General features: G+C 46.8%; 1 long non-coding RNA gene across 1 annotated transcript; it reads left to right on the forward strand.

Annotated features, from left to right (window-relative positions):
* Window positions 1–13,940: 13,940 nt before the first annotated feature.
* LOC126049021 (uncharacterized) lies at window positions 13,941–17,513 on the forward strand. Its single transcript, XR_007509076.1, has 5 exons — window positions 13,941–14,025; window positions 14,421–14,456; window positions 14,889–15,002; window positions 15,632–15,661; window positions 17,421–17,513. It is a non-coding gene; the product is annotated as an uncharacterized LOC126049021 (long non-coding RNA).
* Window positions 17,514–21,025: the final 3,512 nt, after the last annotated feature.

Raw genomic sequence — 21,025 nt, forward strand, 5'->3', positions numbered from 1 at the left:
CTGATGTCATCTTCAACAGCTAGTTTGCTTCTGCTTTTTGTTGCTGTAAATGTCATGAAAATCCTTTCTTTTCTGTTTGAGGCTAGCTGCAGCTGCCCATTTCCCTCTGCTGAAAATCCTCAGTTTCTACCATCCTGTCACACAATTCAAAAAATAACATAAATCTAGTGTCTTATTGAAAATGTAAGGGCTACATGTACCAATTATCTAGCCAGGCTATCGTAGTGCACCTTATACATGCCAAAGGCTTTGTGAGGTGTTTTCCTACATAGGATTAATAAACAGAATCTCCCATATAGTAAATTAACTTGAATGCAAACGTCATCCCTTTGAAAAAAAACTCTTTTTTTTTTTCTCAAAACATTTGTAAGTTGTTATAGTTCTATATATGCAGCAGCAAGACAGGCATCTCTGTCCTGTCTTCCTGATATAAGTCAAATTTGAGACCTCTTGCCAGAGCTCCACTGTGGACACAGAATGCCTTCCAGAAGCAGAAAAGCCTTTTACACCTTTACGGCTGGTCATTGCTTGGGGTAGGCTAACACGGAATAAATCTGCAAGAGACAGGATCCCGCAACACCACAGAGGACATGTGGGGAAGTGAAGAAATGTCTGTTTGAGAAGTGATTTAGAAGACACTATCAAAAGGAAAGGTAACAGCCAAAATAAAACCCGCATGCTCTGTGATAAAGGCTGCTTGAAGCAGAAATGTCAGGGGGGTTGGGTTTTTTTACCACTGTTCCTCTTGTCTGTATTTGAATACATGTTAGCGAATGTGGGTTATTTGTTTTAAAGTCTCTTTCTTTTTTATCAAACGCTGTCTTCTGACTTCACTCTGTGTTTTTTGCTGGAAAGCTGCATTTAGTAATGTAAATGTGATTCTTCCCTGAAGCAGCTGCAAAGAGCGGCACAGTTCTGTCTGTGCTTGCATCAGTAGCACACGTTAGCACAGAAAGAGAGCACTTGGTGGATGGAAGGAATGGCTCAGAGGATTTGCACCAGGCTGTGGCCCCATCCCTTCAGCTCTAGGCTATCGGCCTGCACCCAGCCCTGGATGAATTCCAGTGTCCCAGCAGGACGAGCAGAGCAGGACAACCCAAAGCTAGCGGGAGCGGTTGAGCAGAATATGAGGACAGAATAAGAAGTTGGTGGGTCTACTGTAGCCTTAACAAGCTTGTAAGTAAATAGCACTCCTCTTTTCTAGGTCTTGGTATGAGCGCAGTTAAATGCAATGCTAAGTTCCTCCCTCGCATGTAGTTCCTTGGCGTGCAAGAAGATAATGGAATTTAAATGATGGACCCAGCCTATCAATCAATTTTTGAAACCTTATTTATTTGTCCTCTGGAGTGACTCTTTAAAAATCCAAGCCTGTCAGGTCTCACAAATTTGAAGACGACTCCAATGTCCACCCCCATCCCTGTGCACCCTCCAGTTCATCCCATACCTCACGTGCTTCCAGCGCAGCGTCCTGCAACCTCTCCGTGGCTGCTTTCTTGTTCTAGTCGGGGGTGAGCTGATTTCACTGCACAGGGCCGGGGAGCACAAGGGGGTGTTACGTGTGGTGGTGTGCCGTTAGGACGCACGCTCCCAAATACGTGGCCCTGCTGCATCATTGCAAGTCCTTGTATGGAGGCCACATGAAACTGGAACCGTAGGTACTATGAAAGATTTGGGAAAGCCTGGGAGAACCAGAGACTAAAAGGGTTAAAATTCCATAGTCTAATTTCCCTGCTCCTTTTTCCCAAGGGAAATCAAAGCCCCAGGGTTTTTTCAAGGCCTACACCTGACTGTAAGAATTACAGGGGTTTTGTTTTCACTCCAGTGGGGGAATGGAAACCAGACTATGAACCTATGATTAATCACAACAAACCAGCAGCTCATGGCTAGAATACTAACTGGAATACACAAGCAATGCTTTTGTGATCAATCTGCAAGGGTTGGTTGTTGGTTTTTTTTTAAAGAGGGGGAAAAAAAAAAGCCCTGCCAAAAATGTGTTGAGTATTTTCAAATAATGAGTACATTCGAGGAAATTTTGATTTTGCTCAGGGACCATCTGCGAGCAGAGAAAGGGACTAAATTCTTTCAGCAAATTACTGGCTGCAAATTATTTTCTCAGCACTAGTTATGAATGTTGGAACTGTACAGCTGAAAATGTATTATTAAGCTGAGAACTTGGGATTTAGGGACCATAGATTGTGAATTCTTTTCTTTTAGGTGTTTTTTTTAAGCGTCCTGTGGCACAAGAGACACCTTCAGTTGGCAACGTCAGGAGGTTCAAAAGGAGCACCACAAGCTAAAGTACCCCAGTATGATGGACAAGGGTAAATTTTAGAGAACATTCATGTGGGAGCATCTGCAGATCTGTAAGGGGCGGGTTTTGGTTACAAAAATGAACTATCTGCACTGCTGACGTAGAAAGATATTGTAAATAAAATCCGCTTAATGGATTAGAACCAAGAGAATTTGATGTTTAGGAGCTCAGCCGGTTGTTCAGCTCTGGGACTGCCATAGCTAGCAAAGCCCTCAGATGGGCACTTAATAGAAAACTGGTCTAAAGTTACAGAGTGAAGTGGAAGTTTTCTCGCTGGCCCCTGTGGAGGGCAACCATTTTGTTTCACCAAGGTGTGAGAGCGAGATGGTTGGTGGAATTTCCAAATGTGCTCCATGGACCATCGGTGTGTTGGAACTCAGTCCCAGGCTGGATGCAGCTATGTCACACAGGTGGGTGCCTGCTGCCAACCCTGAGCCTGGTCTTTGTGCTGACTGTCGTTCCAAGAGGCAGTATTGATCAAAACAAAACACGTGACTGTCCGCACCCAGGATTCAGATTTTTGAAATATGGGCTTGACATGGAACTGGAATTAAAGTCCTAATTTTTGTAAGATGTTTTCTATTAGAGAATATTCTGGGAAAACGATTTCATCTATGTATTTAACACTTGATTCAATGTGTATTTTGATGAAAATGAAGTGTCTTTCACTTAAACTGTTTCTTCTTCTGTCATACAATATGCAATGGAATACATTTTTAGAATTATCTAATGAAAAATAATCTTATGAAGGAAAACCAGAGATATTCTCCCCATTCCTAGCTTCCCCCAAGAAATTCTGGCTAAATTGACCTAATTTCATGTCACTTTTTGATTCCAGTGGAACAGCAAGGCCTGCTGTATTAAGCCCTGTAATCACCGCTCGCTTACTTTACTGTAACCAAAAAAAAATCAGATTGCGTGTTGTGAAATAATCCCATTATATTTCAGTTAATTGAATCCAGGAATACTTTAATCAAGCTGGGTGTAGACCAAAATGCCTGCTTGAAGACCTTAGAGATGTTCAGATCTCAATATACATTTTGCAGATTAGTTTGAGCCTTGGAACATCATTTCCAACTCTTGAAGCTTCAGCTGAGCCCTAATGCGTAGGTAAGTCGAGGCAAAATTATCTCACCTGTCTCACATGTGATTCCTATGCCTTTCTCTAATGTATGTGGTCTGTCTACCATCAGGGACAAAAGCCTGGGCTTGCCATAAGGGATCAGACTCAACACTCATTTCCTAACCTAAACAGGTCTGAATTGGTCTCCTTCCCAATTCGGGGTGATAGGTGGTTGCAGACTGGAATATTGAAATGTGAGACCAAATCCAGAATTAAGAGTAATGTGTAGTCCTGTGCAAGTGATGGAGAGAATTATCAGAGACATTCCAAGGATTGCTAGTTCAGCCTGAGATGCAAGAGTTATTTGAGGATTACCTTAAAATGGAATTCAGCAACGTTATATGAAAAGTTTTCTATTTGAACTGCTTGTATTTACTGCCTGTCATCCCCACCCTCAAGAAAGTCCAAGATACCTTTTGGCATTTTGCTTTTCTCTTTCTTCTTTTCTTCTCTTTTCTCTTTTGTCTCCTCTTTCATGCTCTCTCTCCTTTCTTCCCTTTCTCCCTTCCTTCCTTGCTTGCTTGCAGGAATGAACCTCCAAATTTCTTTCTTCCCTGCACTGGATTTCAAGTGCTGAGAGGTTTCTGATCCATGAAAGACTTAATGGTAGGAGGTCATTTACTGATTCAGGGGACATGCGTAAAGATAATATTGATACTAGTAATGGTCTACCCATGGCGTTGAAGGAAACAACACCCCTTTTGGGACCTTACTTCCACACCCCAAAAAGTGACTTCACTTCTATGAAACAGTGTAGAGTCTCCAAAAAAAGTGAGGAAGAGGCAGAAGCTGAAGCAATCAAGTAAAACTGTCAATATGCTGAGAAGAGTAGGAAGAGAGAGGAGGAAGGTAATAGAGCGGTTGTAAAGACAGAGAGACTTTGGAGGCAAGGGGAAAAGTGATGGGAAAGATCAAGAAAGGAGGGGGAAAAGGTGACAGCATGTGGGCATGGGAAATGAATGTAGAGGATGAAGAGAAAGCAAAGGGGTACGTGTATGTGCGGAGGGAGAGATTAAAAGAGGCAATAACAGAAAGAAGTGAAGTTGTCTAACATATAGAGATGGGAAGTGACATGTTTGTTTGAATTCTGGGGCTGCTCAGCCCGGCTGCACTCTGGTTTCTGCCTTTGATCAGCTGCATGGCAGGCTGGTGTCAGATCAGAAAGCAAATGAGATGATAAAACAGCTGAAGCTGCAGTGAGCTTAACAGCAGCAGAGTGGCAGGGGGTGGGAGGGAGGAACTGTTGAAGGAGGCGAACGCTCCCTCTGCTTCAATTTGCAGAGTCCTGGTGGTGAATGCAGCTGCCTCCCATGCCGAGAGGTTGCGAATGGCCAGAGCAAGAAGCTCCGTTGCACTGGTCACAGACAGAAAAAGGACCCATCTCTACGTGCGGGTACCGTTGTCAGCAACGCTCTTGCCAGCCGTAAGCCTGGTTGAAGCATCAAAGAGGGTTAGTGGGCTGATGGAGTGATTAAAAATATCGATGCCTGCTTTAGCTCTGCCTGCTTTAGCGCTGCTTGCTTTCCAGCTTTCGGGTTTGCTGTGGCTAGCAGAAATGCAGGCAACTGTAAGAAGCTTTCCTGTGGCTGGCATTTATCAGCTACGGGTTAGAGGTAAGCAGACAGAAAAGGGAGGCTTTGCTCAGGGGAGAAACAGCGGCTATGTCAGTGGCCACCTCGGACAGTCACTGGGGTTGACGCCGTCTTGCGAAACCCGTGTTGTCTTGCAGGAGGGGAGAACGGGAATGATTGATCCGTGGGTGGAAATTCAGGATCGCAGAGGGAAAATAGAAAGGACAGGGATCCCCAGCAGCCCGCTCGATTCAGCCACCCGCTGACAGCGTTGCCATTTTTGGTAATTTCTGGCACAGTGTCCAAGCAGAAGCCTTGGTGGCAGGGCCCGGGTCTGGGCTGGAGTTGGTGGAGCTAACGGGAATTGTATGGAGCTGGAGGCAGTGTTTTCTGCAAGGTGAAGCAGGGGGGGTTTATTGATAAGGGTCCTGAGCACTCTCACTTGATAAAGTGTAGGGTGCCCAGAAGGCATTACCATACTGGTCCATACAAACCCCTTCCCTCCAGTGTTAAGTTACTCTGCCTTTTCTGTTCAGTGCCCTTGGACTAAGTACCTAAAGGTGATCCATGAGAATATAAGCCCTGTTGCAATGAGACTCACGAAGTCCTACTCACAGCTGGCACAGGGATGCATGGCTGTGAAAAGAAGATGCTAGAAATTAGGACTGCTTGTCCCACAAGATTCCTCCTCACCTTGGAAAACCCTTGTCTTCTCCAGCAGGGGAGAGCCGGTGCCTGTCCTGGAGTGGCTGCTGATACGCCAGACAGATGCTCTGAGAGCAGGTAGCTTCATATCTCTGCCTTATATGTCCCAGCTTATAAAATGGGGGTTAGATTTCCTATCTATCTTTGTTCCTCTGCAGAGCGTTACTTTGCTTCATTTTCCTGGTAGCATAGTATATTCCAGGCAAGTCATGTCCCGATTCAGGAATCCAAGAGCTCTAAACACTTCCTGGCACAGATGCTGGGTTTTTGACAGCTCCATCATGCCATTCCCGGAGTGAGGATTTCTACAGCGATGTTCTGGGGGCGGAGGTTGAAAGAAGTTTAGGATATCACAGAACTAATTAAATGCAAACTAGGCTGCCTGCAGAAAGCTGTGCGTGCTGGTTGCTATGTTTCTGGCAGGAACAGACTGGGAGAAGGGGGGCTTAGGGGGGGCTGTTTGTTTTTTCAGTTTAAAATGAAGATGCCGACAAAGTTCTGGTTACTCACCAGCCTTTGAAATGTGGATGAAACATGAATTCTTGCAGCCATAAAAATAAGAGGAGTGAGGAGAGGAGGTAGAGTTAGGATGGATAGATTAGATAGGAAAGGGGAGTAGGGTGTTGCTTCTGTTTGTATTCACAGTTATCTCCACATTGACATAAGCTTTACATTCTAGATCACCCCCAATTAATACGGAGGTTTTGTGCTTTCCTTTCAAAACAGTTCCTCGTAAATTATCTTGATTTAGAAACCTTTAGAGCACTTGAGGCTTGACAGAAACGTACGCTGTGCCTGTGTCAGCTCCCCAAAAGCAGTGGAGAAGTTCACCAGGTGCCAGCAGGATTTGGTTTCCTTTGTGAGGGGAGAACTAAAAGAACTAAATGAGCATGCAAACACATGTGCATCCAGACTTGCTAAATCTGTCCTTATTTCATTAGTCCTCTGCGGGTAATCAGAGGACATGTAAAGCACAGCTTTCAGCTGCTTCACCTGAGTAACACTTGGGGGGATAATTAAGGACTTGCCTGAGAGAGCAGAGAGAGGGACAGAAGAAAGAATGAAGGACTTTGAGAAGGGAATGAATAAGCTAACTAGGATGCCTTCAAGAGTGAAGTTGGCTTTGAAGGACACCCACTGAAGGTATTCAACCTGCTGGAATGAATGCATTTCTCAAATACCCGCATGGAAATCAATATTGAACTACCTGGGGCTGCTTTCATGTAAATCCCTAGGAAAAAGAGACTAGGCTAGTTCAGAGAATGGGGCTTCAGCAATACCATGCCATGCTTTAAACGTTATCCTTGATCTTAGCACAACCTGGCCAGTGACAGAGGCCAGAGAGAATAACAACCATCAGAGGCAGCATGGGACAGGGAAGGAGTTGCAAGCATCACTCGGTCAAGTATTACGCTCAGGAAATCCGATCAAGCGCAGGACAAGTTAGAGCCGTACCAGATGGTTTGAGATCTATGAGAGTGGCAGCTATAAATGTGGGGGACGGGGTGCCAGGTGCACTGAATAAGGATGGCCAGGATGATTTAGAGGCAACGTGCCACCTGTCACAAGCAAGGGGTGCCCGGCCAGCTGGCAACGTCTGCCGTGACATCCCATTGCACGTGTGTTAGAGGGTGAGCACTTTGTGCCGGTGGTGCGGCACGACGGCGTGCCAGCAGGCAGGGCTGCCTGCAAGCTAGTCCAAGTGCAAGCAGGGTGTGCTGGCACGCTGCACCTGACCTTGCAGTTTCCTCACAGTGCTGAAGAGATGCGTACATTGAACACCGAGCAGGCACGTGGCAAGGGCAGGTCGACGGTCCAGGGATTCACACAGGAAAAGAGTTTTTCACCTTCCTCTTGCTCCTTTTTCTGCATAGCTGGCACTGCCCGAGTTCCCAGGACACAATCACAGCTCCTCGCTCCCCCCTGCCACCGCCATCCCTGACTGCAGCTCTCTGCTGAGAATGCGAGCGGTGGCAGTGTCCCAGCAGGGAACTGGGAGCCCAGAAGAGGGAGAGAATAGGGCAGTTTAAACTCATGGTTGGCATGTCCAAATAGTCCAGGGCATAGACACAGCTGCAAAGGGCTCCCGGCCACATGGAGAAAACGTTACGCTGGCACAAGGCTTTAGAGAGGGTGGGAGCATTTCAGAAGAGCACAACATCTCCCACCTTCCCCAAAGTCCCTAGCAGAGAAGGAAGGTAGCGAACTCTCTGTCACTCACTATCTTACAAAGGCTGTACCCATTGCACAGCCCAGAGCCAGCCCCTCGCTGCTGGAAACCTCTTCCCCTTAATGATAGCGCACTGCTCTAACGAACGACAATTTCTGTGACAGCATAAAATGAATGGGGAACACTCTCAATCTGAAGTTTGTATCGAATTAAATATTACAGCATTGATTGGGTTATTCATTTAGCATCTCACTCAATAAACATCTCTTGCAGCGCATGTTTCTCCATTTATCTTACCTTGTCGTGGAACCTGCGCTTACCCACCGCGCTCGGCACTGCTGCCTGGCTGAGGCGGGGAGGAGGGAGGATGCAAGGCCCAGGAAAGCTGCGTTCAGCATTTCTTCCAAAGAACGAGAGCTCTGCTTGGGCCTCACAAAATAGACCAGAGCTCTGGTCTGCGGAGGAGAGGTCCTCGCTTCTCTCAGAGCTGGCTAAAGGCAGCACAGACTTCCAGGGTCTCTGCTGGGCTGTGGCTCAAGCTTAAAACCCAGGACAACCGAGACACGTGGAGAGCAAATAACAAGGCAAGCTAATGCAGTGCTGAGGGCTTATCTATAACCTGTGTGTGTGTTTCTCCTGGGGGTCTTATTTTAATGCCCCCCGAAAGTCCTTTCTGTGGCTGAAAGAATGCAAAACCTAGTCTGATCCTGTTACTTAATCAGGAATATTGCAAGAGGACCAGAGCTATTTTAAACTTCACCCCTCAGAAAACACTTGCGAAGCTAGAAAGCCCCATAAAAATGTCAATGCAAATGCAAGTGCTCAGTGATTTGGGTGTAGGCAGTGAATCCACTCTCACAGGCACCGAATGGACACAGCCTGTAAAATGCTTGGCAGGCTTTTGGGCTCCGTAAGTAATCCAGGAGCCATTCTGGGAGATGGAATGCAATTACTAGGACTAGTTGATACCAATTTATTTAGTGAATTTACTTCATTCTGCTCAAGATCTGATCGCAGCTGCCCAAATTTGTTTGTTGTTTGTATTTGTTCATTGAATTATTTGTGCAGGTAAATTATAGCCTATTAATCATGTTTATTATGACAGTGCCTAGGGATTGACCAAGAATGCACCCCCTCTGCCTGTTTTCTGGGTAGTGTGCAAAGACAGAATAATAGGCAATCCCTGGCCTCATTTATGTTTGAATTGAGTGCTTTGATTATTTGCTATTTGTCAGTTGTTGGCCGTTTAAGTTGTTTAGCATTCTTTGTTTTCCTTAAGCCCGGTAACATAAGCTCTTCAGGTAAGAATTAAATGTTACAAACAAATCACTGGAGCTTTGGTTTTCTCAGAAAGTGGGTGGTGGGTTGGGACAGTGGAGGTAAGAAAATTCACTAAGAAGAGAGAAAGAACAGTTGGGCCCCAATTTTTTTCAAATAGCTGCATGCCTTGCTAACTGGGGGAGTGGGAGAGCTGCATGCAGTAACGCTCTCGTGTTCCTTTTTCTCCCATCCCACTGTTTTGTTGCATGTACCTGTATAAGAATAATCCAGTATGTTGTAGCTTAAGCTGGATTCTTCCTTATTTGGTTATTTAAATAAAGGGGCTCAAAGCTAGTGTCTCATTTTCGGCTCTGCTCTCACCGTTTCAGCTATGACACTCTGCTCTCCAGTCATCAACATCACTCCTTGGTGGTCCACATTTTCTGGAATACTCTTTACTGCAAAAGCTAGGCTTGCTGTACAGGTCTGAAGATGTGCCTTTCCCAGCTGATAAGACACACGTTCCTACAGCATCTGAAGGTCTGATAAAGCCACTCCTTTGTCTCCTGTCTTCCCTGCTTTCAACATGGGTTGCAACTGATTCTTTTCCTGAAGTCTGCTCTCTGGAGTGAGCCTCCATCTTTGCATCATGTTAGATCCTTTGCCTTCTCTGTTGTCTACGTCTCTTCTCCTCCTTGCTTTCATCCTTTTCCATGCCTTGTCTTCTATTCACCTCTCAGCACCTTTCATACATGGACATACAAATCTGTGCCCAAAACTTGGTTAAAGGTTTTATTCTTCTTTTTTTTCACTGGATAATTTCTTCTCATTTCCTCCTGTTCAGATGAAAATTCTTGAACTGGAATTCTCCTGAATGTCAAAGGAGCCTAAATAGGTTAAACAAAACTCATGTCTAGTGAGTTCTGTTCACCACAGTTTTTCACGTAAAGCTGACCCCAGACAAGAAGTTTTTCTATCAAAAAATGGTAAAAATGAAAAACTTCTCAACTTAACATTTCAAACTGGATCTCCACTTTCCACTTAAAACACTGCACTTAAAATATTTTACTTCAACCTTGCAAAGTTAGAACTTAATATGGTGCCACAGGGGCAAGGGCAGTTCTTGAGATCTTCAGCTTAGGACTCACCTCTAAGGAAGACCCTCTCCCAGTGGAGAATGGAGGAAAGCTCAACCCCCATAAGGCCCTGCAGCGGCTTCCAAGGCATAACACTGCATTTTGCTTCCATTTCCTTCTTAAGTTTTAGTTAGTGAAAATCCCAGGGTTCAGTTCAAGGAAAACAAGCAATCCCAATGGGTGTTTTTTGACCCAGCTGTTATTAAGACTGTTGACAACCTCTTATATTCAACACTAAAATTCTGCTGGGTACAGAGGTCAGATCCTTAAAGCTTGTATTGTCCTTAGCTTTCATTCTTCTCTTCCTGTCTTTGTCTCTGACATACAACTGACCACACTGAAGCTTTCTTTGGCAGTTTGCTCATGCTTGTTATTTGTCTGTCTATCTCCCCTCCCATGCCTTTCAGCACCCCAGTTTCTTTTCCAGATAAACAGCGATCCTCAGGGAAAGCAGAGAGTTGGAGTTGAGGGAAGTAGAGGGAGGATTAGTCCCAGAGGATGCCATGATCAGCTGAGTTCTCAGTTTGAAGTTCTGGAACTGGAGGGCTGTATTCCCTGGTGGACTAGAAATAAATGCAGGTATGAAGCTTGACATTAATGCATTGTGTTTTTAATCCTTTTGTGTTCGCAAACCAGGAGTCACCGTAGCTACATGGCACAATGAAGTGTGCACACTGGAACAACTAAGTGCTCTTTGTCTGGGGAGGGAATAGAAGCATTTCAAATTATTGCTTTGAAGAATAGTTCTTCCTGGTGCTTATTTGATTTTGTTATACATATACAAAGTATTCAAGCTAAATGCCTTTGCTAGCTCAATTACTACAGTTTACTTACCAAGGCTCTGTTAAATGCTTTCAAGTGCAAGTCCCTTCTGTACCATTAAAGAAGCTTTCCATTTCTGTGATACTGTATTAAGCTTCACACTTCCACTCCCTAGTGGACTTTGGCTTGTAACTGGATACTAATACATCCTATTACACAAACCAAAGCGATGGGGCAGGGCTGTGCTACAGAAGGACTTTTAGGATCCACCGTTCTAAATTTCTCGAACCAGTCAATTTTGTGCCACTCCTCATTTCGCAAATTTTCCAAAGTCAGCTGTAAGCCTGATTATTTTACCTGACACCACGTTTTCCACTTGTTCGCTGCGTTTCGGTTAACATGGTGGCTGGAACGAGGAGAAACACAGCACAGTCTCCTCTAAGGAGACTCTCTGACCCAGTTACTGTGCAAGCTTTTGATCCTGCAGTCTCGAGAGAAACCACAGGCAGCCAAGTGGACGGCAAGCTGTAGTTGTGAGGGAATATTGTTATTGACAGGAGGAGGAAAGGGGAACTCCGAATTCTTCTGCTAAGTCTGTGACAGACAGCCCTCCCATAACATCCGTAGCCAGTTCTCTGCCGCGTGAAAAGGATTGAAGCGATATCCCCCACTGCCCAACAAATCTCTGTTGTGGTTCCCCTAGTGCCCCAGGACCCGCTTTTCCGTCAGCTGGTGTCTAAGAGCGTTAGCTGTTTGCAAACATGCTGCTACCCACGTGTTTACTCACAATCGTCCCAAAAGCATATCCTGCAGGCGCTTCATGGTTTAGGTTAAAAAAAAACAAACATATGGAAATTTATGCAGGTAAAGACACTAGTCGCTGTGCTGTGTTTAAAAAAAAAAATCCATTGATGAGAACTGGGCTGCAATATGACTTTAATGACTAACCACAATGAAGTTCCAGAAACCAATAGACACAGTACAGGTAAATTGCTTAGTCTGTGCTTCCTAAAATAAAGTTTTCCTGTGTGGGGGCCCTCAACATATTCTAAAGCGTGGGCCACCTCCTGTTTGAGAGGCTGCCTTACAGATGCCTCCCCTTCCATTCAGAACCAGGGGGGATGTGTTTCTTCTCCCTGGCAATTTAATAATACCCCTGTGACAGCTCCAGTGATCACTTGCACAGAGAACTCGTATGCTGGGGGTATTTTGTGTATTGTTAACATCTTTAAACGTGATTTAGCAGCTGGAAACAAAGAGGAGAAGCTGGAACCACAAGACCATCAGATCTGCATCGCCTGTGTTTAACATCTGTGAGCTCAGAAATGGAGGGAAGAAAGAGATTCTCAGATTCTCACAGCTAAAAATCTGCCGCAAGACAAATGAGGGGCTGCGGTAGGACTGCTTGGATGAAGTTGCCCTTTTCTGCATACAACTGAATCCTACCTGCCTGTGCAGAGGTATCCCCATGGCACCACATAAATAAAAAAGTGAGTAAACAAGATAATCTCTACTTGAAAAGAGAAATATGTCCTGTTTATAATGCAGACTAGATGCATTTGCTATGTAAGTTCCTCTGAAATGTTCCCTGAGGCAAAGAGACTCTTAAGTGAACAACAATCTCCAGACTACACCTCAGACAATATAAGGCAGACCATGGTCTCCTTTTCAGGGAGGTCCAGGGACAAAATAGAAATCTTCCCTGAAAAGTCCAGGCAAAAAAGTCCAGTTTGACCAGAAAATCATCCACGCTATCAGGGGACAAGCAGAAAAGGTAAACTTCTTAATACAGAGCTCAGGCCACCTTAATAATTTCCTCTGTTGTGTGTGTCCTCCTATAAGACTGGGATAATCCAGTGGATGGAGAATGTTTCAAGGGAGCCTCTACTTTAAATTGCTGGTAGCAGTCCCCTGACCTCTGAAATCTTCCTACCTGCACTGTATGTGCCCCACCACAGCGATTCCCGGATTCCTTCAGAAGGGCGGCACAACCGCCTCCCTGCTTTGATGCTGCAAGTGAAGTTTGAGCATCACAAAGAAGCACCACTCTGGAAACTGCAGCCCTCAGCTGCAAACAGGCTAACACACAGCACGCTGTACAGCAGGGCTGGGAAGCCTGCAGCAAGGTTCAACAGTAGGCAGAACCAGCATTTGGGATCTTTGTACCCGAATGGCAAAAATGCCAGTCACACGGTGACAAGCTGTTGATACAGTGCAAACTCATGCTGATCGTCAGAGCGTGTCGATGGGGGGAATGTTTCTGCAGGCTTCGTACTGGAACGGGGTTTGTCTCTGCGTGTTCTTTCAACGTTAAACCAGATCATTTGGTGGCCTGTTTTCTCATAACTGGCACACGGCTGGCTTGCATTCCTTCTTGCGTGCACAAGAGACGTGGCACCGTGTGCCAGCGCCTGGTTCAGATCACGTTTACGCAACTGCATTCACTGGTGCTGTACGGATACGGTACTGAAAGGCTTGCAGGTGCACAACTTGAAACACTGCAATATTATCCCTGCTCTCTACTAACACAGCATTCTGGAAATCCTAAATTTGAGGGACAGGGAGACAGCTTTTATTTTTACTGGTATCGCAACATGAAGCCATTTGTGATGGTGGGAAATCCCTGCCTTAGGTACGCTGGGGCTTTATGGCATTGCATTGGTAGAATAAGCCTGTACTAGTGGAGTACTAATCTGTAGTAGTTATACTGGTATAAATTACCCAGGCAGAGGCAAGATTTCACTTGTCCATGTTTCATTCAAATTACTATTTGATATGCCCAAAGTTTGCGGCTTTTGCAAGCCATTGTCGAGTATGAGCACTCACAGAATTCATCTCTGACCTGAGGGTTTTCTCCCTGCGGTGGGAAGGCAGATGGCAGTGAGGATGAGCTGGATTTCCAGGCAAGTGATGAGCGGGGCAGGGAGGCAGCAGGTCCACGTGAGGTCCGGTGCCCAAGCTCTCCCCTCCCAGCCAAGGGACCATCGGTAAGGAGGCTGTTTAGCCAATACATATTTTCCTCTTTAGTACATAACAGTAACCTGAATAAAAGGTTTGAATTACAAAGCAGGCTTACCCAGCACATTCTCTGAGCAATGACTGCCATTTGTGTCAAGAAAATAAAGAAGGAGAGAGCAGGCTGGCGCACATGGGCAGGAGTGACTGAGAGTAAGGCAGAGCGGCGATTGAGGCAGTAAGCTGGAAGTGAGAGGCTTACCCTGCCGAAACAAAATTAAAGAAAGCCACAACGACAAAGGAAATTTGATTAAAAAAAAAAAAAGTAGATTGTTATTATTGGAAAGTCGAGTGCTTTGTTCCAGCAACAAAGCAATATCGTTCACAAAAGCCTAATAACTACTGCTTCTCTTCCCCTTTCCTGCAGCTTCTCGCCTGCCTCGCCGTTCCCCGCAGCCAGCCGGTGAGCCAGGGCCAGCGGAGGTACGGGGGGCACGGGAGCGGGCTGCGGGGTGGGAGAGCTGTGGGGCTGAGGCAGCCGACATCCCTCTGAACTCACCGAGGACCTCGTCCTTCCTCTCCTGCCACCTCTCCTCTTGCATCTCTCGTTCAGCCCCTTTGCCTTTCTCTTTCCCTGCTCCACTGGTGCCCTTCTCTCCTTCTCTCTCCCTCTCTCCATCCTTCCCTCTCTGCTCTTGCCTCACCCCACTTTTCCCTTTCTCTGCCCCCTCTATCTCGTCTCCCTTTTCCTCTTCCCTGTCACTCAGCTGTGCCTCTCCTTTCCCCACTCCCCTCTCCCCCTCTCGCTCCCTGGCTGCGCTGTGTTACTAATGTGCAGTAATGGTATGGCTGGAAAGTCATTTGCGCTCCCCTTCTCTTTATTTTTTTCCTGCAGTATTATTAAAACTGCTCCATCACTGGCTGTAATGGGAGCGTCTGTATTTTCTCCCTCGCCCGTATCCCTGACATGACATAATGCCTGCCCTCACCAAGACGCTATAACACCGAGGTAATTGAAACATAACTCACCGTAAATTACAGGCCGTTGTTCCAGGCAGGGCCCCGGCCATGCTTCCTGGAGCTCATTCCAACTGGAAGCTAAACATTGCTTTAAAAGGGATGCTTAAGCAAAACAAAGCCATTTAAAGAGCAACACAAACATGGAGAGGGAGGGGAGCAAGGGGCTTGGGCTCTCCTGGAGACGTGGACTCCCGCCTGCATGGCAGCCGGTGGGGCTGAGCGGTCGACGGGTGCTTATGGTGACTTTTTTGGGGTCTGGGCGTGCTGAGCTGGGGGCACTGGGGCTGAGGTGCCCTTGCAGAAGCAAGCGTCGGCGTCAAATGAGCATCTCTGTTAGCAGAGAGGCTGAGGACGGAGAGGGCCATGTAAACAACTTCTTAGCTAAAAAGCGCATTTTGGCAGGTCAGGGGTCCAAGGCTTTGATGGGAAAGTGATGAGGCTGCAGCCTCCAAAAGGCCCAAATCAGCATGGGCTGCAGGTCCTAAATGTTGCAAAGGAGAATCCCTCCCTCCCCATGCATAAAACTAGCAACAGATACCTGTACTCAGAGCTGAATATTTGCTGACCCTGAGACTTGAAAGACCTTGGGATCTTGAAAGTTTGTGGGTTTATTCCCAGGTGTCCCACTCGTCTGCTGAATAACCTCAGGTAAGTGACTTCGCTTTCCTCTGTGCCTCAGTTTCCCCTTCCGCAACACAGGGGACAAAACACCAGCTTCTTTTGTCAGACAGCCAGCGATGACCCAGTGATATATCAAAAGTACATGAGGATGAGGCAGGACTAATTACCCCACTGCTGATGACAGGAGCGTGAGCTGCTGGGAAGCATCATTTTGCAGTTAGAAGACAGCCCTGGAAATCAGTACTCCTGGGTTTTGGTTTTGACTCTTGCTTTGGCTGGTTCTGTGCCCGTCGGCAAGCCCCTCCGGCACCCCGTGGCTCAGCTTCCCCCCCACCCTGTAGCATCACCCAGAGAACTGGCTGTTTTGGGATTTGGTCTGTCATCCCTTGAATTCTGGGAAATTTTGAGCAAAATGCACAAAACCCAAAACGTGCCGTGATTTTTCTTTAGCAATGGAAGTGAGTATTTGGAAACTTTGAAAAGGTCAGGATTAGACAGAACAGCCTGTCTCTCGCAAGCACAAATTGAGGTCTGTCCAGGGCCTTTCCATTTATTGTCAGTGGACACCGTGGCCCAAATTTGTGCCTGGGTGTCATGTGGCTGGTGTTCTAGGAATAACAGGGTCTTGTGAGAAACAGCCCTCGGTGCACTGCTTCACAAAATACAAAGGGCTTTATTTTAGGGAATGAGATTTACTATTCGCCCAGGATGAAATGGCAAAAACTCAGGGAACTATGACCCTGTGACTGCTCCCGTTTTCCCTGGAGCCCTTCACAGTCAAAACTATTACACTCAGCAACCTAGCAACCGCTGTAAACTGCCCTGGAAGAGCCTGCGGACCCTCTTTAAGGACTGGCTTTCTGGCAGTTGGAGAAAAGTCCCCTCAGTGCGATGCTATGCAGTGGGTGGGTTCGCCAGGGTTGCATGCTCTGGGTGATGCATGGGTTTGCAATCGATTACTGCAGAGCCCCGGGCGACAGGAGATGCAGCTGCAGAAACGAAGCCGTGGCAGAGGCTGCTTTGCAGCTTTAAGCGATGCCGTGCCTGATGCAGCTCTGGTAACAGAGGGTGACTCGTTCTTGGGGCCACAGGGCTGCTCCGTGGGTGTCCTTTTGCTCCTGCCCAACAGTGCCCACCCTTCGGGGCTTCGCACCTACGTGGGAGCGGGAGAAGCCGAGTTGCAGTGCAGGGCAACGACGGATCGTGTGGAGGGTCCTGCAAAAGGCCAGGCCTTCTTTTTTTCTGGCATGCAGCGGGTTAGCCCCTGAAGCAGGTTCGATCCAGCATCCCGTGGCTCCCCTGTTTGACCAGCTGCAGCAGCAGTGGCGTGGGGCCGCCGTAGGTGTGTGCTCTCCCACCCCTCGCTTTCCCCCGTGCCTGGTTGGCGTTGATTGCTTTCTGTGAGGCCTGCCACATGCCCCTTGAAAGCATTTCCATCAACCCTCTTACCGTAGCTAAGGTTTCAGCAATCTCACCCCTCCTCTCCTTGACATTATTAGTTTATCTTTGTCCACTGGCAAAGTTCCCGAGCAATTCAACAATAACAGTTGTTTCTCTGTGGCTGAAAAAGTCATCTCTAGCACTGGCTGTTATTGATCATCTTACAGGAACCGGACATTTTCTTTTCCTTTCCCATTTTTAAAAATACATATTTTGAGTGAGTTTCAGTCAATTTTAGTGCTCATGAAAGTGAAAGACTGATGGTGTTGACTAGAGCTAAACTTAGCTTTAGATGGCTTCTCCTATGCACACATCTCTACTAATGCACCACATCACCAACTTGCAGGAACTTCTGGCCTCGCCAGCTCTGCCAGTGCCCCCTCTTGCCTTGCAGCCCCCGCACCCCGGCTCCTCCAGCACGGGGGTCCCCACACCAGCCCCTCACTACCGTCCTGTGCAGTGTGGATCTGCTGGCTCTTGGTGAGATGGAGGTATTGGGCTGAAGTAGCTGCTCTCAGAGATAGATGTGTCCGGATAAACCTGACGGAATTGGCAGGGGACAACATGGGACAAGGTAGGACAGGTAAGGGGGATATGCTTTTCCCACCGCACTCTTCTTCCAATAGCTCCGGGCTTATACCGAAATCAGACTGAGCCCTTACTCGTCTCGTGGCACTGTTTCCCGCTCTCAGCTTCCGCAGTTCTGTTCTTCTCTGAGGGTAGGCAGTGTGAAGCTGTGTCTAGGACGTCTCCTGGCCTTTTGCCCCACCATGGGGACAAACGGCCATCTAGCTACAAGCAAAAAGAGTGGCAGAGCCGAAGGACCCACTTCTTTAGAAGTCCTGGTACTTCAGCACCCCCTCTTTCCCTCAACCCTCTAGAAATCAGGTGCTCAACCCCCTAGGAAAGTACTGAATTGTAACCGTCATTTCAAATCACCATTTCTAAATGAAATACTAAGGAGTCTTAACATGTCATTTCATTTTCAGGGTATTGTTCCTTTTAAAAAAAAAAATAAATTCCCAACATATATTGTAGCCTGTTTGGTGGGGGAAAAAAAGGCATTTGAGGCTAAAACAAAAATTGAGTTTTTGATTTTGAAGTATTGATTCAAAATAGAGGGGAGGAATTAATTTTGAATCAATTCAGAATTTCTGGTGAGAACATACCCATTTTTCCCTTGTCTTCTTTCTCCTTTCCTCTCTCCCCCTACTGTAGTCTATCAGGTAAATTAGGTAAGGAAAAAATAACAGCAAGCAAGGACACACATCAGTGATGCCAGGGTTTTCATTAAAATGTTTTTAAGTTGGGACAATGACTCTATCCATCTTCCACCCTCCATGGCAAAGCAGAGCAGACATGCCTCTGCTGTAGTGAGCCTGAGAACAAAATGGCTGTTGTCTCAGCAAACCAACCGAGATCCTAAATATTTAGTGCGCAGAAGGATCTCCCGTTGGTATTTGCAAGGACGGACAGACGCGTGCGGTACTACTAGTACCACCGTGCCCTCTCTCCGCTGAGCAGGATGCTTTGCCATCAGTATCCCACCTGATGGCTTTGTAGGGACCACGCTCCTGGCTATGGGTTCCCTCGGGGACACCATCCCCCAGAAGCCCTGCCCCGGGGTCCTGGAGCCAAATCACCTTGCATTTAATTGTTTTGCCTTCCCAGGCTTGTTTTCGGCCTGGATCTCGTTTGTCCTGGATCCCGGAGGAGAGCCCTGGGCTGCTCAGTTAATTGGAAGTGGCTAAAGGCGTGGAAGGCGGCTATGGAGGTGGAGGGGGTGTTGTTGGCTTCAATTTACAGAGAATGTTGAAAATCTCTTGCTTAGTCTAACAGTCATTCGCTATTAGGGTGAGATGCTTGTCTGGATACCTGTGGGAGATTTCCGAGATGTCCCATGGGACTGTGGAAGTGACAGCCCTTATCTTCATCTGTGCTGTGTTTTATTAAATAATGATGAAGACCATGAGAGTTGGAAAAGAGGAGAGGGCGTAAGGCCAAGTGAGAGGACGTGGGAGCAAGACGTATGTTGGAAAATGAAGAGGTAAGGAGCATGTTCACGCGGCCAGGTATATAGAAGAGTGAACGATTAAAGGGAATGGAGGGGGAAGAATAACAAGTGTGCTGGCTTAGCCTGCAATGGAGAGAGGGCAGCGGCCAGGGAGGCTGGGGGTAAAAGGAAAGAGGAGATGGGGCAGCAGTGGGATGGGACTCTGTCAGGTCCATCGCATGAGAAAGACAAAGGGGAAAAACGCATGATGAAAAAGTGTGCGTGTATGCAAGCGTAACACAAGGGAGGAAGAGAGAAGGGGGTGTGCGTAATGACGAAAGTCTGTGGTAACTGACACTGCCAGGAGGAGGGAAGGGGCTGGAGCCGACAGAAGGCACGTGTGCTGGTGAGGCAGTTCCCAGTCCTGGAGTCCAGGAAGGCTGCAGCATTTACGTTTATGCTGATGACACATCTTTCCACTTGGGCAAATGGACGGATTCCCTCTCTAAATCACTCCAACGTGATTTTAATAGCAGGCAGAGGTGGCTTTTGGATAATAAATGGGTACTAAACCCTAAAGAGACACAGGCTGTGTCATACAGAACAGATGGTAAATTAAAAAGAATGGAAGCCCGTGACTTCGCTTAGCTCTGCTCCAAGCTGGGGAGCTCTCACTCTTGTTATGCTAAGTATTTAGTATTTACACTGCAAGGTTGCTTCCTCGCCTACTCTGACTTGGAAGATCACAATTATGTATAATAGCAGCGAGATCACACTGATTAGAGAGGTGGCAGGAATGGCAAGGCTGGATGATGGTGATGATAATCATCATTCTTATTAGCGATCATCAATAATTAATAATTCTATTGTTTATTCTTCATCAGTGGCAGTAAAGACACCCAGACGTGCCAAAAGGTTTAAAAATCAGCTTGCTTTGTTTTGTTTACTGACAGAGAAAGTCTTCCTTTGCGTTTGCTTTTTGCTTGGGGTTGCCAGGACCCCGGGTCCCTGTTCACGTTCCGAAAGGTATTTAAGCCAGTGCTCAGTGCCCTTTGGCTTCAAGGAACTGAAAGCATACTAAGCACATACTTAAACACAATGCAGAGCAGTGACTGAAGCGAGCTTGCCTTTGGAGTCAAGGGAGCACCGGGGCCAGAGAATGTATTAATAAGCAGCGACAGACCAGAAGGGAAGCAGCAGCAGAAACCCTCACCGCCAACGCCACGGGGTGCGACGTGGTCCTCTGAGGATGCTCGGGTGGTTCCGATCCGGCTGTTACTGCCTGTTTTCCCCTGCCTTCTCCCCACTCGCAGAGCAAAGTTGACCCCTCGGGTGTCCCAAGCTGAAGTGCTGCAGGAGGTCAGCAGAGACACCCCCCCCCCCAAAGCTGGGACGTGCATCCTGATGGCAACCGGCCCCTCTGGATGGGGACAGCAAACAAGCTATTGGACTAGCTTTAGCTTTGACAGCGGTACTGCAGAGACTGTAATGGGATTGTCACAGTGTCAGTGCGAATGAGCGCATATTCATAAGCAAAATGTGTGTCATGGTACTTCTTGGGCTATTTCACAGCCCTGTGAACTGGGATAACTGGGATTGTGTGATAAAATCTAGCAAGGGATCTCAGTAAGAAAGCATGGAAATGTATGAGCCCAAGAAATCATTGCTTTAAACACAAAAGCAGCCAGTTAAGGCAACACTGTTATTGCTTCTCTGTCTGATATACATGAGAGGGAGCAAATCCTAAAAGCAGCTGAAGCCGTAAAGGCAATCACTTACCAAGGCCATAAAATATTGATCTTCCCCCATCTGAGCCCTGTCAGGCTGGCATATTGGAAGATGTTTGTACCTTTTAAACAGGTATATGATGAAGAAAGAGTGAAGACGGCACCATTAACGTAGAACATTGCTTGGAAGATCTAAGAAAAAAATCCTTCATCTTCAGGGACCTGAGTTCT

The sequence above is a fragment of the Accipiter gentilis genome, chromosome 21 (genome assembly GCF_929443795.1).
Source record: "Accipiter gentilis chromosome 21, bAccGen1.1, whole genome shotgun sequence".
In the NCBI taxonomy this organism is placed as follows: Eukaryota; Metazoa; Chordata; class Aves; order Accipitriformes; family Accipitridae; genus Astur; species Astur gentilis.